This window comes from Macrobrachium nipponense, chromosome 3 (assembly GCF_015104395.2).
Source record: "Macrobrachium nipponense isolate FS-2020 chromosome 3, ASM1510439v2, whole genome shotgun sequence".
NCBI classification, from domain to species: domain Eukaryota; kingdom Metazoa; phylum Arthropoda; class Malacostraca; order Decapoda; family Palaemonidae; genus Macrobrachium; species Macrobrachium nipponense.
Window position 1 is genome coordinate 91,017,681 of NC_087202.1, and position 19,844 is coordinate 91,037,524.

Below are 19,844 nucleotides of genomic sequence, written 5' to 3' on the forward strand. Positions count from 1 at the left end.
ATTAATATTAATTTATACAGCAATAATATCATTCATAAAAGAAAATACCACAGTGAATTAGTAAGATTTTAGCTTATAAATTTAAAAAATTATGGAAGAATGAAGGAAATCCCAGTCAGATTCTTTCTAAAAAAAACTCAGATATACGTATCAAGTGACCGGAGGGGGAAGGAGCTGATTTGTTGCTGTCAAGTGGGCATGAAATTTCCACCTCTCTCTCTCTCTCTTTTACTGAGATGAGAGATTTTTATGGTACACATATGAGTAATATGTTTATTAATATTTTCAAATAATAATAATAATAACTGTAATTACAAAAATCATATGTGAAAGTATTTTACAAATACGTACTACGATAATCTCTCTCTCTCTCTCTCTCTCTCTCTCTCTCTCTCTCTCTCTCTCTCTCTCTCTCTCTCTCTCTCTCTTAAAGCGATGTATTTTTTTTGGATGATGATTTACCGTATATTTCGGCGTATAAGTCGACCGGAAGATAAGTCGACCCCCGAATTCTGAGTAAATTTTTATGATTATAACTAATATCGGGTATATTAGTCGACCTATAAAATGTGAGGCCAACCGTACGCTCAAAATAAGCAGCAGGGTAAAACGTATCATATAAAATAACCTGAATGTTATTACGGTACATAAGTTGCTCTACTTACCATATGAAATACAGGTAATATACTCAGTATGTCAACAAATCTGGGTAATATATAAAAGATGGATACTGGCAAATATGATTAGAAATGATGAAACGAAAGATATGTTACTCATGTGTAATGTAAACAAACAAAGCGTAACTAACGCTGCATACAGCCTACTGATATATGTATGTACAAACTGCCACTCAAGTTAATGGCTTTGATTGGGTTGTTAAAACAACGACGTGCCGGTATTTTATTATGATGGAATATTCTTTGACTAGTGGTTCTTCTATGGCATAAACAGGCTCATTTGAGGGAAAACGAACCTGCAGTTGATTCACCAGATTCAAACCGGAATCCTCATGATGAAACCGTGAATGATAATTTGTTTGATGAATTATTTAATTCAAGTGACGATGACTCAAGTCATTTTGAAGGATTTTAAATACATATTTACCATTAAATACGATTTTTTTTATTTTATTTTATGTGATAAATAAAGATTTCATACCATAATATTAATGTTTTTGAACAATACCCCCCCGGTAAATACAAAACTGTCAGAGTGAACGCATCCTCTCAATTACGGTATTACAAATGCTACGCAATGTTTACACTTGCTGTGCGATTGGGGTTTTCTTCAAGCTTACTTTTGATTTTTTTTCATTTTATTTAAGGTAATGGATGTTCTAATTGGTATTATTATTGTCGTATTACAGTGTGAAATGTTTTTAATATGGTGTTTACATACATAGTTACCTCAACAAGGCTGTCATTGTTATTAGCCAACTGTAAAGCCTGGATTCCTGTACCAATATGCCAAAATAATAAAGATTCACTTTTTGTTACCGTTAGATAAGTCGACCCCCTAATTTTGGCATGATTTTTTGGGGCTAAAGGGTCGACTTATACGCCGAAATATACGGTACTAATTTTCAAATATCAATATTAATGTAAACAGCAATAATATAAATTCATTAAAGAAAATACCTAAAGTGGAATTAGCAAGATTTTAGTTATAAATAAAAAAGAATTATGTAACCCCGTGTCTTGTTACGTTAGCCAGCTTTGTTGGCTGGGTTCCAACTGTCAAATCCAGTGTTGCCATCTCTTTTCTCTTTTGCTGATATATATGAGATAATTTCTATGGTACATGTGTATGTTTATTAATATTTTCACATAATAATAATATAACTAATCTCAAAATTCACATGTGATAGTATTTTAAAGAAGTACAATAATCTATCCATTTTCACTCTTTTAAATAAGGACATCCCTCTCTCTCTCTCTCTCTCTCTCTCTCTCTCTCTCTCTCTCTCTCACTCTCTCTCTCTCTCTCTCTCTCTCTGTGCTATTGGCTGTTTATATATTCTAATGGTAAAATGTATAAGATTACTTTAAAATGATATTAATAATACCAATTCAATGATATATTTGATGTAGGATAACTTTAGTTTAGATACATTTGTAAAAAGAAAATGGATGTCTCAAATAGTAACAGTATGAAAGAAAACGTGCATGACTGAATACTTATGGGGGGACTGAATTATTTTCACATACGTAACTAAGTCATTCAGTACGTACATAGTATGTATTTATGTATAAACATAAAATGTAAGCTTTACTTTAAAACAGTATTAATAATATTTCAAAGATTAATATGAACCATAATAGGATATTTTATGATATTTGATGAAGGATGGTTTTTTTTTTAGGGATCACTTTGGTGTTTACATGTTTAGGATAGGAGTTATGAGCATTTTAGAGGGGGGGGGGTTCCAAACATTCGCGGATTCTAATACTATTCGTGGGGGGTCTGGTACGCATCCCCGCGCAATACGGGGTGGGGGACCACTGGTATTTTACGTTGACATTTTTGTCTCTCGGGTGCCGATGGACCATATTTTACGTGAACGAAATACAAAAGTTTTTAAAAATTCGCGGAAAAATGCTTATAGGCCTACCAGCCGAAAACTCTTGAATCACGCGCCTTGGGGGATGCTGAAAGTTCACGTATCAAGGTTCAAGGTGTTGTTTGTTACAATCGTTACGCAGGCAGCGCTTAATTTGAATTTCTTTCTTGCCGCACAAAAAGTATCGTGACCACATCTAGGAAATTATAAATTATTTTGTCACTTTGACATAATTTTTTGTACCATTGTAATTAGCCGTTACATGGAGTATTACGTATATGAATAAAATGTGCGCATTTTTATGTAGAATACCAACAAAAAATACTCATGATTGCAGCTTTTATCAGTTTTGAGATATTTTCATATAAATAACGATAAGTGCCAAAATTTCAACCTTCAGTCAAGTTTGACTCTACCGAAATGGTCGAAAAATGCAATTGTAAGCTAAAACTCTTATATATTAGTAATATTCAATCATTTACCTTCATTTTGCAACAAATTGGAAGTCTCTAGCACAATATTTCGATTTATGGTAAATTTCTGAAAAAACTTTTCCTTACGTCAGCGCGGTAACTCTTCCGAAAAAAATCATACATGCGATTGTGGTAATGTTTGCACCATTTTAAAATTAGCTGTTACATAAAGTTTTATATATGGAAATGTGCGCAATTTCATGCAGAATACAACTAAAAACAATCCATGGTTGTAGCTTTTATCAGTTTTGAAATATTTTCATATAAAAAATAAGTGACAAATTTTCAACCTTTGGTCAACTTTGACTCTACCGAAATGGTCGAAAAATGCAATTGTAAGCTAAAACTCTTATATTCTAGTAATATTCAATCATTTACCTTCATTTTGCAACAGATTGGAAGTCTCTAGCACGATATTTTGATTTATGGTGAATTTATGAAAAAATTAAAATTTTCTTTACGTCCGTGCGGTATCTCTTCCGAAAAAATCATACGTGCGATTGTGGTAATGTTTACACCATTTTAAAATAGCCATTACATAAAGTTTTATATATGAAAATGTGCGAAATTTTATGTAGAATACAACAAAAAATAAATGAAGGTTATAGCTTTTCTCATTTTCGAAATATTTGCATATAAATCACGATAAATAGAAAAAAACACGTTCGGTCAACTTTGACTCTACCGAAATGGTCGAAAAACGCAATTGTAAGCTAAAAACTCTTACAGTCTAGTAATATTCAGTCATTTATCTTCATCTTGAAACAAATTCGAAGTCTCTAGCACAATATTTAGATTTATGGTGAATTAAAAAAAAAACTTTCCTTTCCTCTCCCTCCGCGCGCGGATTCTCCGCCACAAATATCCGAAATGCGTACATACCATTCTCGGAATATTTGCTCCGTTTCATATTAGGCATTTCATAGAGTTTTATATATGAAAATGTGCGCAATTCCATTTAAAATAAAACTAAAAATATTTGAAGGTTGTAGCTTTTCTAATTTCCAAAATAATTGCATATAAAAAAAATATATAAAAAAATTTGACATTCGGTCAACTTTAACTCTTCAGATATGGTCGAAAACTGCAATTGTAAGCCAATACTATTACAGTATAGTAATATTCAATCATTTTTCTTCATTTTGAAAGATATTTGAAGTCTCTAGAACAATATTTAGATTTATGGTGAATTTTTGAAAAAAAATAGTTATGTCCACACGTTATGAATTAATGCATTATTTTGTGATAATATTTTTTCTGTGTTGCTTTTATCATTTTACAATGTGTTATATACCAAAATGATCGCAATTTAGTGTACATTACAACGAAAAAAAATTAACTCGTTAGCTTTAACCGTTTTGCGCATAGCGCGATTTGAATACAATTATATATGAAATTTTGTTTTTGCGCTATCATACATCGCATTACAGTGGGGGCATCGCTTATTCACGGATCAGTATTCACGGATCCAGTTAATCACGGGTTTTTTTTTTTCTGGACCGTTTTCTCATGTTACATCACTGGTATGAATCGCTGCATCACGGGTTTGTTGTGTTGCGTTATGCGATGTTTTTCGGTAGGCTAACCCTCGGCCGTGGTCCGATAACTACCAACATTCATTTAAAGACTCATATAATGATATTAACTGACAATAAAGGTAATAAAACCATTCTCACCTAATATATTATTGTCCTATCTTCGAAATAAATAGCCTATTCAAGGTTTATGTACGACGTTCATTGGTAGGCTAAGCGTAGTTGCAGTGCGATAACCACCAACGTACACAAACATTCACATTATGATATTATTGACAATAAAGGTAATAAAACCATTCTTACCATATATATTATAGTCATATCTTCATAATAAATAGCCTATTCGAAGAATAATTCCACATCATTGCACTCAACTTATCGTCGGAGTGGCCAGCCACAAAATATAAGCATAGATATACCTTTAAGTACGAAAATGGTTTATGTATACGGTGCGTTCAAAGCGACATTTTTTGTTTGATAAACTTTTAGAAATTTTAATAGTAGTGGTAGTGTAATTACAGTAGTAATAACATTAAGGCTAAAATTAATTCGAACTCATTATTATTTTGGCAGTGATTCGTATATAACTTTCTCTGAACAATGAAGTCATACAAACGCTATTTGTCATAGATTATCGTAAGTATTGCTGTTTTGTTATTGGCGACGAAGCGTAAACGAAAATACATAAAAGCATTTTTTACCTTATATATTATCGTCATATCTTCATAATAAAAGGCTATTCGTGGAGTAATTCCATATCAGTGAAATCAATTTTATCTATGCGAGGCCAGCCCAGCTGACAAAATGTACGTACGTATATGAAAATCAAAATTATGGTAGCGTTTCACAGCAAGATTATCTTTCGAAATTTTTATAGTACTATTCATGCTACGTAGTAATAATGTTTGGAATATACGTAACATTAATTTTCAATACAAAATATCATCGTTATTTTGGTAGTGAATAATAGTTTAGAATTATCATCATACACTGCATTGTTATGGGTTTGTGCCAGTGATAAACAACCAAAATAACGTTCTCCTTTAACCTGTTAAGCGTCCTCCCGGATGAGCTCGCTGCTAAACGTACCGTCACGCTTTTTTTGTAATCAGCGATCATAGCACTGATGATAGTTTTTCAAAGTTAATATTGATTTTTTTATGTTTATTATTCTTACTGTAATTAATGTGTAGGAAATCTCTCTCTCTCTCCTCTCTCTCTCTCTCTCTTCTATCTCTCTCTCTCCTCTCTCTCTTCTCTCTCTCTCCAATGTGTAGGAAATTCTCTCTCTCTCTCTCTCTCTCTCTCTCCCTCTCTCTCTCTCTCTCTCTCTCTCTCTCTCTCGGAGTCCAGTCACTCGGCAAAGAAAATTCATCTTCACTCCCGCTATTGGAAGAAAAGTTTGTATCATCACTGGAGGATTCAGAACTAGAGCTCTCATCATCAAATAGGTATACAATATCAGACTCCTCATCTAGTATTTGAATGATCTCACCTGAAGAAATACGCCTCCTCTTTGGGACATTCATTGTGAAAGACGCGAAATCCCAATTTGTCTCGATAAACGCCCCCCGAAGCGTATTGAAAGAAAACCAACAGGGACAGGCAGTTTTTTTAGCATAAGCGACCACCAGGAAAGAGTTGCCAGGCTGGAAATAAGTTCCCCGTGTGCTGAGAGTGTTACCAAATGATGTTCCTACACTTTCTATACGAGTAAACGTATTATTACGGGGCTGACGGCTTGACAAGCACAGTCAAGTTTTGTTTTGAAACGTAATATCCCGTTGAAGGCGCTACCGAGTAGATCGCGGTAAACGTATTATTAGTGGGTTGACGCTTAACAGGTTAAGTCAACGCGTTTAGGAAAAACATGACATAGAATCGACTTTGCGACTTCGTTCACTTTGATATTTTTAACGATACAATAACTATCATTTGTACTACTAAAACCATCTTCACATAAGTAATTTTTCGTAAGATATGTGTTGTTACAAAAGCTAGCTTATACATAAAAGGCTTTTATAATTTAAGTCACCATATACATATGTACCCAAACTCATTGTGGGGAAATTTACTACTGTTTCCTCGGATATTGAAATACTTTAGCATCATTCAAACACTTTAATAATATAATGCATAAATACTAGGCTATACATATTTACATCGTATACAAAATACTACATACAGTTATATACACATACTTTTATATACAAAGTTAACAGTTATATACACATACTTTTATATACAAAAATTAATCATATGAGTAGTGATCAGACGACAGCTGTGCACTGGACTACGTACGTACTACTTGGAAGATAAAACAAACAAAAATTTTGTTGTTGTTAGTCGCCGGGATAGATTAACATTTTTCCAGAGATTAAAGAGCTGAATTTGTTTTGAAGGTATGTCACCGCGTTTAGTAAATAGATCATTTCTAAGGAATTTTTTTTTGTTTTTTTTCTTCTTTTTGCGGAAGAATCTTCAAGCCATTTTGCATTCAAAGTAATGAGAAGGAATCATTCTATTCTTCATGAAATCAGTAAAACAAAATACTTACACTAATAATAAAACTAAAACTACGTACTGTATGCAAAACACATACATCATCGTTAGCTTCGTGTGTGTAAACGTTCATTCTAAGAAATTACAGAGTAGTATAACTAACACCTGATTGGTTGGTTGGTAGCCATGGAGATCTGTTTATCCAATGACTGCCCTCTGCTTCTGTCTATTTATAGACATACGCCATGGATGGCACTAGGTTTGAACGTTACCATGTTCGTGATTTCTGACTGCTGACGGCAAAAATTACTCAATAATTTTCTTTATATAATTATTCCTTCGTGAAAACAATAATATAATATCGCGGTTGACATACCTTCAAAACAAAAATTCAGCTTTTTAATCTCTGGAAAAAATGTTAATCTATCCCAGCGACTAACAACAACAAAATTTTTGTTCGTTTTATCTTCCAAGTAGTACGTACGTAGTCCAGTGCACAGCTGTCGTCTGATCACTATTCATATTATTAACTTTGTATATAAAAGTATGTGTATATAACTGTATGGTAGTATTTGTATACGATGTAAATATGTATAGCCTAGTATTTATGCATTATATTATTAAAGTGTTTGAATGATGCTAAAGTATTTCAATATCCGAGGAAAAACAGTAGTAAATTTCCCCACAATGAGTTTGGGTGCATATGTATATCTAAGATGACTTAAATTATAAAAGCCTTTTATGTATAAGCTAGCTTTTGCAACAACACATATCTTACGAAAAATTACTTATGTGAAGATGGTTTTTTTAGTAGTACAAATGATAGTTATTGTATCGTTAAAAATATCAAAGTGAACGAAGGTCGCAAAGTCGATTCTATGTCATGTTTTTTAACTTAACGTATAGTGGTATGAAAAACACCAGTGTGTCGTTAGCGATGCGTCATCAATATAGTGGTATGAAAATAACCACATGGTGTGTAGCGATACGTAATCACAAAGTACAAATCCTTTTCCCGGACCATTCCTCAGAATTTTACGACTCTTCAACTTCAAGATCGATATGGTAAAATATATTATATAGTCATACTTATTGTTAAAATTCACAAGTTGAACTGCAAAACATTATTATATTTTGATTGTTATGTACATATATTTTTTTGTAGTTTTAATGGAATGTTTTTTGAAAATAATACCTATTAGTGAACATATGGTATTAATTGTCCCCACTACTTTTATTATAGGTGATCTTAATTATCTCACATTCATTTAACAGTATTATATTAATATTTATTTAAATAAACTGTAATTAATAAATAACAATAATGAAAAACATAAAGGGAAAAAATGTGTTTTTGCTGCAGTAGTGGTGTTTGTTTGATTATGCATCTGACCTCACATTTCCGAAATCTGAAAAATTCCAAAAACCGAAACAATCGGAATGTGTGTGTACTGCACATTTTTTTAAAACACGCACACAATGTCACACATTTACTGCAAATTACAGTACGTACGTATTTATTCCTGAGAGAGAGAGAGAGAGAGAGAGAGAGAGAGAGAGAGAGAGAGAATGATTAAGGACTCAAGGCGTGTTATTTTTACAATTATTTTATTTTTATCTTGGGATTTTTTTTTAATCTTGAGATTTTCTATTCAATTCTCGAGATTAATAAGAAAATTACCGTAAATTGACTAGCATCAGCACACATCTGAATGACTCGGCCATTAGCAGGCTAAACCACCAACCTTATGAACTTGCATGATACATAGATACATGACAAAACACAAACCACTGTTTATTGGTGAAAATTAGGGGGTTGCACGATATGGGAGATTGCACGTTATTCGAGTATATACGGTATGTGATTTTTTTTTGAGCCTTTTATGGAACAAAATCTAGCAAGAAAATTGCCATTCCCAGTTGGCACACTGGCCTACAAACGTTTGTTTGGTGTTGTTATGAAATGTGGTGTGCGGCGCGTTCTTTAAATTGTACCCATATAAACGAGTTAATTATGTGGCATCCAAAGCCCTGATTCTTTTACTCTTATGGGAAAGACGCCTAAAGGTCAGATGAAGGTTTTTACGTGGAATATACTAGTATTAACGTGTGTGACGAAGGGAAGAGATGTTTCGCTGCATACTGTGGTAGCATTTATCGTTATTATATTACTGGATTGCACTGCAAAAATCGTCGCCATCTTTATCACATAGATTGTTGGTGAGTACCCATATGATTTACATATTTTGATAGTTCTCTTACCACTCTCCTCTCTTTCCTTGTAAAAAAAAAAAAAAAAGAGGCCCACCATGCGTATGTAGGCTTCTAGCTGTAATCCTAGGCTAGGTAGGCTACATACCTATGTACAGTAGTACATATACTACATTTATTTTTTAAGGCTAATTTTGTACAATAACTTTAAAACTGTCTTGAATTTAGTTTTAGGTGATAGTTGAAAAACATATTTGGTGTTTGAACTAAAAGTAGGCAGTTATAAACATTGGAATAGTGGTCTTGGCTGGGTTAACTATTAAAGTAGGCAGTTTTAAGCAATTTTTGAGGGGGGTATCAGGATAACACGGGTATTACTTATCACGGGGGGGTTCTAGGCCCTATCCCCCGTGGATAACGAGGCCCCACTGTATTTATATATGATATGATAATTTTTTTCATTTCTGATGGTTGCATACTAAACTTCGGGCAATGACAAAAAAAGGAGTAAAAAATGAACTCTTTATCTTGAAAACTAAGCGCGCTGTGATTTTTTGAAAAAAAATATTTTTTCCGCTTCCGCGCTCACTCCGAGACCGCCTCGGTACACGGAAGACGATTTTTAATATACCCCTTCGGCGTTTAAGGGTTAATAGGATGTCTGTTACTGACGCGAACTGTAGCAAACCTAGGATTCTTTCTTGGGTACGCCGAGATGCCTTTTTGTTCTTGAGGAACTGTTTGGTAGCCGCTGCTACTCCTTGGCCTTCTTGGATGGAAAAGATAGCTTGTGTCTTATTAGGTCCCATCGGATTCCCAGCCATTGGAGGCGGGAAGCCGGAGTCAGCCGAAATTTTTCCCTGTTTATCTGCCGTTTGTCCTCCTCCTCTGTCGCCACTTTCGGAGATAGCCTCACTCGAAAGGTAAGCTTCCACATTTTACTACATACGTATGTATGTACATACAGTATTTCTTGTATACCATGTACACTAATACACTTTATTTACAGGTATATTAGCAGTACGTATTAAGTTAGGTATTGAATGGTCCAAATTGTTGTAGTATTTCATTGTTTATAGGTCAATTTAGCTTTATTATGAAATATACTGGGGTGTTTTTGGAGGGCTTGGAACGGATTAGCCATTTTACATGTAAAATGCGGTCCACGATACGAAAAGCTCATGATACGAAGGCCGCCTCGGAACGAATTAATTTCGTATCTCGAGGTACCACTGTACTTGAGTTTTTATTTAGGAGGAATATTGCTCCATCATGGGTTTGAACTTAAACTTTGTCTTGCTGGAGACTTCCATGCTTCTTCAACCCATCTGCTGTACTCCCAGCTTCATATTTATCAGGGGGACCTCTTTGTCACCAGGTAACCCCTTTATAAACCAATATTAGTTGACATATAACTACAATGCAACCTTGAGGGGTGTGTAGTTGGTTGGGTCCTGGACAGGATAAATTATTCTTCCATGGATTTTGCTGTTGCTCCAAAGTTGGAGCGTGAACCTTCGTTAATAGCACTTCTGGAGGAGTCACTAAAGGAGTGACTTAACTGAACAGTATAGTGGCCACAAATAGGGTTTATTTAGAATCTGTCTTTCGGGACCCCCTATATTTTTTATGTGAATGCGTTGCACTCTTTCTTTAAAGGTGTAGGTGAATTGTTTGATATTTTTATCATTATTTTTCAAGAGTGATAGTTTTCATTTTGTTATTGTATTTCAAGAGGTTCTGGGATTATTTCTGCCTTTAATTCTAAGTAATAAATATTGGGCTTTTTGCTAAGTGTCTGCATTTCCCCCATTGTTAATGTATGCACAACTTATATCATATTGGTTATGTCACACATAGTGAACTTTACTGGTGAACACCACTGTAAAATTATTATTGTTGTCTGTCAGTCCAAAGAGGGATGCGGCAAGGGTAACCCGACAATGAGATTCCTGTTGTCCAGTCACTATACAAGGCTCTCTCACATACGCAATTTTTTGGCTGAAGGCATAAGGTAAGAGAAAGGCACCTGAGGCTGACCACAGCTAGGAATAGCATTGAGACCTCCCTGAGCTTGCTGACATGACGTTCTTATGGAAAAACTCTCACTGCTGCCATGCATCACTGCATGCCCAGGTACTGACTACTGCTTGGGCATGAGATATAAGTTCTCCCAGTTTAACGTAATGGTACACATCATGACAAAATGTGATGAAGTGGTCTGTTCAAAAGCAACTTTAACTCAAGAAAAAAAAAATTCAAAGGTGAACACACAAACAGAGCTTTAAACCGATACATGGTCCCTTTGCAAAGTGGATGCACTTTCTAGAGCAGTGTTGTCCAAACTGGGGTCTGTGTACCCGCAACATCGATCATGAGGGTATGTGAACAAAAATGGGACACACACACACAACAGAAACATCCCATCAGTGAACATCAGCCTCAGATCTCACATTAAGTTGTTTTAGTAATTTTCAAGCATTTTGTTATTAAATCATCATTTTTATTTGTGTAATAAATTTGAATTTATTGACCAACACTCCTATAATGCAGTCTTTTCGTAATTAATATACTATTTGCATGATTATCCTAAATAAAACTGAGTTTGGTCAGCATTGGTGGGCGAGGGGGGCGGTACATAACAGTAGGAGAAGGTAATAAAAGGGTACAATCAGCGAAAATGTTTGGACAACACTGTTCTAGAGGACTGATGGGTTGATATATATAAATCTTGTTGACAGAGAAAAGTCAACAGCTTTCCTTACAATACCAAAAACCTTTGGAACTTACCTTTCTAACAATAAGATAGGACACAGTGATGCCAGAGTCGGTGAGCATGTTCAACCAATGGTAAAGCCACGATGCTACCTCAAAGGAGTCCATGCTGACTGACTTATTAAATCCTGGCTGCAGCCAAGAAGAATTTACCTTCTTGGTTCAGTCTACAGAAAGATGAGTCAACCTGAAGAATTCTCTTAAGTTCTCCAATATGTAAAATATCCTTTGGCATGTCAACAGTACAAGTAGTAAATTACTCGATCTACTAAATTTTAAACAAAAAACTTTCTGATCCAGAGATCAGACTCTTCACCTTGCCCAAATCATGAGGAAAGTATGACCATGGCTGTCAGAGCCACAATCTCATCCCCAGAGTGCACTCTATCAATAGGACTGGATTCAAAATTGCTTCCCGAAGATCAATGCACTCACAAATGAGCTCAATGACCCTTGAAAGGGGGGTCAGGGCCTCAGATCATATCAATTTCCCATGAAGACACCACACCAGTATGGTGTGTTTTTACAATGCATGGAACCAGTGGTTATTCAGCAACAGGACCAACGGCTTTACGTGACTTCCGAACTACGCTCAGAGTGAACTTCTATCACCAGAAATACTCATCTCTAAACCTCAGTGGAATGCCCGAGAATCGAACTTGTGCCACGGAGGTATGGAAAGAATACAGAGTTCTGACTACACTCAAAAAATGGTATAAACTCTACCTATAACAACAGTCCCATTCACAGGTGAGCAAATGCCACAAGTATCTTTAGGAAAAATAAGGAGCTAACTCAGTCCAAAGGGATTTCTTATGAGTGGGATTCTAAAATCTCTTCTTTATATGGGAAAAGGGGCAGAAGATGAGGGACATACAGCAAAGATAAGCACCTACACCTCTTCTCCTCACTCTGTCCAGTCATACATATACCTCAGCCATTGCTAGAGAACAGGTTGAGGGATGTACAAAAGACATTGTTGGAGTACAACCTGTATCTGATAATATAGGACAACCATTACAAGAGTGGGAACAGCAGCAGTACATAGAACCCCTTAGCCAATGATACGTATATGGTCAAAAAGCACTGGAAGATGAATGTAAACCAACAATATGAACCAGTCAGGAGGACATTGGAAATGGGATGACATCATTGAGTTAATCCTTAAGCCTTTTCTCAAGCAGAAGAAAAGTTTGTATCTGTCAAATTGGTTATGTCCATTTTTTGGCACAATGATTCTTGTCCCATGGACTATGTCTACCAGAAGTCATTATATCCAAATCTTACTAGAAGTGGCAGTTTAACTAGGTCATTATCTGCTCATGTCCATAACTAAAAAAGTTTATTCTAAGTAGAACTGGATATGTCCATTTAAACAGGTTTCATTCATGAAGACACTCGTAGATACCTGGATCAGTGTTTGTCCATAATTAAAATGTAGACTTTACAAAGAAGAATGTGAAACTCCCATCTGCTGCAAAACACCATTCATGATAAACCTATAGTAGAATATTTTGCGATTAGTATAACCATTCTTTTTTCCTCGAGAAAAGAAGTGTGGCAAGTGTACCAAGAATAAGCAGCTAATAGAAGAAAAAGAAAAATTTCAGTAAAAATTTGCTGAGCATCTTAGGAGAAAAGAGGCACAGAGGGCCAAAGCTGCAGATCAGGAAGGAGCAACCAATGAAAATGCATGATATTTTGTTTCTGCTACATTTGATATGCAGTTCTTCAAATTCCAACAGTTCAGTTTCACTCATGTACTACAGTAAGGAGTTACGTGCTTATAATCTTTGTGTGTACGTATAATGCAACAACACCGAATGATGATTTTGTTATTGTTGGTCAGAGATGGAAGGTGGTAGGGGAGCAACTAGATCAGATTTGTTTCTATGACTGGCTTTGTCAGTTGCCTCCAAATATGACAGAGGTATCCCTATTTTCTATACATGCAGTGGCCAAAACAGAAATTAGATTATCACAGGTATGTTCCTGTATGCTGTATAGAAAACTTAACTCAAGACAATCACCATAACTTTGTGGAGTGGTCACTCATACATGGAATGAAAGGCACTGCATGCTGCAATAGAACACGAGAAAAAGTGTACACCTGTCTACACCAAGCTAGATTGGATATCTATTTCGTCGTACCAGGCGTCGAACTCCCAACTTTGTTAAAGATTTTCATTATCATGATTTTCATAACTTCAAGCAGCTTGCAAAAACTCTGATAAAATCAAATGCTATGATTAGATGGCAATATTGACACCTGGCTTCTATTAAAAGTTCAAGTAAGATCAACCGGGGGTAATTATGTATTGCTACAACTATACTGACACATTCTTGAAGCTTCATGTCTTAGGACTCGGTTGGCCAGCAAAGCAAAACAAACTCTCCTGTGCATTTAATGGAAAATCCCTAATAGTGAGGTAAGAAGGCTCTCCAACAATCTCTGCAACAAGTTTGTGATGCCAGAAGTACACCCCTGTGTAAGTCCTCCTGACATAAAAAAAAAAAAAAAAAAAAACATGAAGGACCAAGTTCCAGAACCTTCAGTTGAAGAATCAGATAATGATGAATATATAATGAAAATAATTTCCAAAATTTACAGAAACTGAGGGTGTTGTTGTAAACATTATTTTTGTATTGCATTATTACATACTTATATCATGAACATTTACAGAAAAAATTTAGATGCACTGTACAGTGGTACCTCGACATACGAAAGGCTCAACTTACGAAAAACTCGAGATACGAAAGCAAATACGAAAATTTTTACAGCTCTACAAACGAAAAGTTTTTCAAAGATATGAAAGGTTGTTGCTTGTAAAGTCCCGAGATTCACCCAGACCACTGAGAACAATTTAAAACTCCCACGCCGCCAACTGAGTAAACTCGCCACCATCCTCCCGCTCTCCCATTGGTTCCTGATGCTTTGTCACATCCAATACCCTGCTCCTCCTATTGGTCAGCATCTACCCCTTTGTGCTTAAGTATTCTATTGGTAAAAGGATGCTGTAAATTGAAAAAACTTATTCATGCAATACATTTAACCCTTAAACGCCGAAGCGGTAAAAATCAAAAAACTCCCCGAATGCCGGAGCCGGTTTTGAGTGAGCGCGGAAGCGGAAAAAATAATTTTTCAAAAAATCACAGCGCGCTTAGTTTTGAAGATTAAGAGTTCATTTTTGGCTCCTTTTTTGTCATTGCCTGAAGTTAGTATGCAACTCATCAGAAATGAAAAATAATATCATTATCATATGTAAATAATGCGATATATGGTAGCGAAAAAAAAAAAATTCATACATAATTGTATTAAAATCACGCTGTGCAAAAAAAACGGTAAAAGATAACAAGTTTCTTTTTTTTTCGTTGTATTGTACACTAAATTGCAATCATTTTGATATATAATACATTGTAAAACAATAAAAGCAACACCGGAAAAATATTATCACAAAATGATGTACGAATTCCGTAACGAGCAGCAGAACGTAAAAAAATGTTTTTTTTCAAAAATTCACCTTACATCTAAATATTGTTCTAGAGACTTCCAATTTGTTTCGTTTCGAAATGAATACAAATGATTGAATATTACAATACTGTAAGAGTTTAGCTTACAATTGCGTTTTCGACCATTTCGGTAGAGTCAAAAGTTGACCAAAAACGTGGTTTTTTTCTATTTATCGTGATTTATATGAAATATTTAGAAAATGAGAAAAGCTACAACCTCAAATATTTTTTCTTTTATTTTAACATGAAATTGCGCACATTTTCATATATAAAACTCTATGAAATGCCTAATATGAAACGGAGCAAATTTTCCGAGAGTTCGATGTACGCAATTCGGAGATTTATGGCGGAGAATCCGCGCGCGGGAAGGAAGGAAAGTTTTTTTTCATAAATTCACGATTAAGTATTGTGCTAGAGACTTCCATTTGTTGCAAAAACTGAAGGTAAATGATTGAATATTACTAAAATATAAGAGTTTTAGCTTACAATTGCGTTTTTTCGACCATTTCGGTAGAGTCAAGTTGATCCGAACGTGGTTTTTTTTTTTTCTATTATCGTGATTTATATGCAAATATTTCAAAATTGAGAAAAGCTACAACCTTCAATTATTTTCGTTGTATTCTACATGAAATTGCGCACATTTTCATATATAAACTTTATGTAACGGCCTAATTTAAAATGGTGCAAACATTACCACAATCGCACGTATGATTTTTTCGGAAGAGTTACCGCGCGGACGTAAGGAAAATCTTATTTTTTTCATAAATTCACCATAAATCGAAATATTGTGCTAGAGACTTCCAATTTGTTACAAAATGAAGGTAAATGATTGAATATTACTAAAATATAAGAGTTTTAGCTTACAATTGCATTTTTCTACCATTTCGGTAGAGTCAAAATTGACCAAAGGTTGAAAATTTGTCACTTATCATTTTTTATATGAAAATATTTCAAAACTGATAAAAGCTACAACCATGGGTTGTTTTTAGTTGTAATTTGCATGAAATTGCGCACATTTCCATATATAAAACTTTATGTAACGGCTAATTTTAAAATGGTGCAAACATTACCACAATTGCATGTATGATTTTTTCGGAAGAGTTACCGCACGGACGTAAGGAAAAAGTTTTTTCATAAATTCACCATAAATCGAAATATTGTGCTAGAGACTTCCAATTGTTGCAAAATTAAGGTAAATAGTTGAATATTACTACATATAAGCGTTTTAGCTTACAATTGCGTTTTTTGACCATTCCGGTAGAGTCAAAGTTGACCGAAGGTTGAAATTTTGGCACTTATCGTTATTTATATGGAAATATTTCAAAACTGATAAAAGTTACAATCATGAGTATTTTTTTGTTGTATTTTAAATGAAATTGCGCACATTTTCATATATAATACTTCATGTAACGGATAATTTAAAACGGTGCAAAAATTATGTCAAAGTGACGAAATAATTTTTGAGATGTGGTCACTGATACTTTTTAGTGCGATAAGAAAGAAAATCGCGCTTGTGCGCGCCTGCGTAACGATTGTAAACAAAACAACGCCTTGATCCGTGAACTCCAGCATTCCCAAGGCGCATGATTCAAAAGTTTTCGGCTGGGAGGCCTATAAGTATTTTTTCCGCGAATTTTTAAAAAAACTTTTTGAGCCGACGTATGGTACGTCCATTCGGAAATCGGGGGAGATAATAAAAAAAAAACATTAAGTAAAGATAGAATAAAGAATAGAAATGAATAGTTATTATACTGTTTGGTAGTTTCAGTAGTTGAAGAGAGATAATGAAAATTTATGGCTTACTGTGTACTAGGAATAGTGATTGCTTGGCAATCGTTCGATACTCGTAAGTGCTGGATATAAACAGAAGTTTGGAAGCTTTTTTGTTTTTTTATTATAGTTAATGGTTACTTAATAATTATTTGAAATGAGTAAATGCAATACATTTAATAAAAAAATTGTGAATTAGATATCATAAAATATAAAATAAATCAGACTGCTATCATACGTATTTTTGAGAATTCTTCTTGTTTTAATATTACGTTACGCATATGTTTCATTATAGCTGTCAGTAACTCGGTATCTCCATTAGGTAAAGATAGAATAAAGAATAGAAATGAATGGTTATTATACTGTTTGGTAGTTTCATTAGTTGAAGAGATACTAATGAAAATTTATGGCTTACTGTGTCCCTAGGAAAAGAAAAGTGATTGCTTAGCGTTCGTTCGGTACTCGTAAGAGCTGAATGTAAACAATAGATTGGAATTTTTTTTTTTTTTTTTGTGTATTATAGTTAATGATTAATTAATAATTATTTGAAATGAGTACATACTGATTATTTATAAATTTTTTGGTATATTCTAAGCTTTTAGCTTCTTAGGTTTAGAAGTCAGAATCATAGACTAGGCTACAGTAGCAACCGCTAATATAGGCTAGGCTTATTGTTAAGGGACATATGCTAAAGTCCTAATATATGCAGTAAAAATGGGGTTGAACATTACATGCAGTTGAATATTACTCAAGTATGTACAGTATTTTGCCTTTTTGGAGTCATATTTCTTCCATCGGATCGGTGTTCTAACCCTAGAACATGTGTTGTAGGCCTGGAAATATAATTTCCTGGGGTATTTTTGGAAGGCTTGGAATGGATTAGCCATTTTACATGTAAAATGTGGTCCAAGATACGAAAACCTCATGATACGAAGGGCGCCTCGGAACGGATTAATTTCGTATCTCGAGGTACTACTGTACTTCCAAATTCGGTATTTTCTACGACTTTACAAAGTCTTTAGAAGCAATTTAATCAAAATCTTGTTTTTGGACATAAATGATGGTTGTCACCCCAATCGCTGTGTGGGAACAAATATCTGTACACTTACAAGTCTGATAACGAAAACCATAATATGTACTTACTCAAGAACTTCATCTTTTGTAGAATTTGTAAAAAGAAGACCACAATGTCCAACTAGTTTGCTAGAAACCTTGTGGATGTTTTCACATACTTCCTCCTCAGGAGTACGTCCCAAGGCCAAGGCCATTACTTTATTTTTTCCTAAAAAAAACCTGAAACAGATACAAATTTATTTAGATAAGGATGGTTCTCTGAGTACAGAATTTATGGGAAAATTACAAAAGGATCATCAGGCAATGGAAATGCTTAAAAATAATTGGAATAATAGCAATTTTTCTATACATACAAAAATAAAATTTCAAAATTTATAAGGTAATAAGATTAGGAATATTTTGATTTATGGGCATGAGTCCATGTACAGTACAGTGACTTCAGATCTTAAATTCTCAGCATTCCCCCCAAAAAATGAAAACAAATTTTCTAAGACAATTTGTATTTTTCATAGCTACAAAGCTGAGGTCTTAACAATAGGATAATTTCTAGCGCCTAGGTGGATCCAGTTAAAAAGCACATGAAAGCAAGGAATCTTGTGATATCTGGCAACGCATGCGTAGCTCGGGTGAGGAGTGGTCAAGGATCACGCCACTACACCAGTCTTTCCCAACTCAGGATGACTTAACAAACAGAGGGGCAGCCAGAGAGAGGCAGTATAACATTAAGGACTCAGGTTTGCAGCTATGAAAAATACAAATTGTCTTAGAAAGTTTGTCATTTGTTCATACGTGAACAAACCTTAGGTCTTAACAATAGGATAAGACTCATACTTGGAGGGAGATACAAGACATCCTAACCGGCTGGGGGGCTACCCACCAGTCCAGCTCCCAGAAGAAATGATTTCTGGAGAGGGCCTGAAGCCCGTTGAGAAGCTAGATAAATTGATATCTAACCACTCAGAACCTGAGTGACGTACAATGACACATGGGAGAACCATTGTATAAGGAACCAAAGAGAAACTTTGACTGTCCAATAACAAACAAAGACACCAGGGTTTGTATTACTTTCAACCCCTCCTTGCCAAGGAGTGGAGCATATGCTACCAAATAGCTGGCAAGATATTTGTATTACACAACCACACTATCAGTATGACTACCTTACTCACCTGTATCAGACCAGTCCAGCGAATGATGTGTCTATTCCTTAAACCGCCCTAAGGAAGAAGGAGACCAGCCAACTCACTCATACTCTCATCCACACAATCATCTTAGGTAAGATACAAAGGTGTCCAGTTAACCCCTTCGCCACTGGCCTGCTGCATTGCTGCTAATGCTTGCATACCGCATGAGACCCCCTGTCGACCGCGGGTATCAATCATTACTGGCTCCCTCTAAACTTTTATGTTATTCATATTTTTCCTTTACATTCTTATG

At 34.9% G+C, this 19,844-nt stretch overlaps 1 pseudogene; it reads right to left on the reverse strand.

Moving 5' to 3' along the window:
* The window catches only part of LOC135221885 (mRNA turnover protein 4 homolog), a 113,581-nt pseudogene that overhangs the window by 26,553 nt on the left and 67,184 nt on the right, over window positions 1-19,844 (reverse strand).